Genomic DNA, 973 nt, shown 5'->3' on the forward strand with positions numbered 1-973 from the left:
GGAATAACAATGGGAATAACAATGGGAATACAATGGGAGTAACAACCAGAATAACAACTGGAATAATGGGAATAATGTGAATAACAATGGGAATAACAATGGGAATAATGGGAATAACAATGGGAATAATGGGAATAATTGGAATAACAATGGGAATAACAATGGGAATAACAATGGGAATAACAATGGGAATAACAACGGGAATACAATGGGAGTAACAACCAGAATAACAACCGGAATAATGGGAATAATGTGAATAACAATGGGAATAACAACGGGAATAATGGGAATACAATGGGAATAACAATGGGAATAACAATGGGAATAACAACGGGAATAACAACAGGAATAACAATGGGAATAACAATGGGAATAACAACTGGAATAATGGGAATAGAATGGGAATAACAATGGGAACAACAATGGGAACAACAATGGGAATAATGTGAATAACAATGGGAGTAACAACAATGGGAATAACAATGGGAGTAACAACAATGGGAATAACAATGGGAATAGCAACAATGGGAATAACAATGGGAATAACAACAATGGGAATAATGGGAATACAATGGGAATAACAACAATGGGAATAACAACCGGAATAATGGGAATAACAATGGGAATAACGATGGGAATAACAATGGGAACAACAATGGGAATAACAACCGGAATAACAATGGGAACAACAATGGGAATAATGGGAATACAATGGGAGTAACAACAATGGGAATAACAACCGGAATAATGGGAATAACAATGGGAATAACGATGGGAATAACAATGGGAATAACAACCAGAATAATGGGAATAGAATGGGAATAACAATGGGAATAACAACGGGAATAACAATGGGAATAATGGGAATACAATGGGAATAACAATGGGAATAATGGGAATAACAATGGGAATAACAACGGGAATAACAACGGGAATACAATGGGAATAACAATGGGAATAACAATGGGAATAA

The sequence above is a fragment of the Parus major genome, unplaced genomic scaffold (assembly GCF_001522545.3).
Source record: "Parus major isolate Abel unplaced genomic scaffold, Parus_major1.1 Scaffold422, whole genome shotgun sequence".
Classification (NCBI taxonomy): Eukaryota; Metazoa; Chordata; class Aves; order Passeriformes; family Paridae; genus Parus; species Parus major.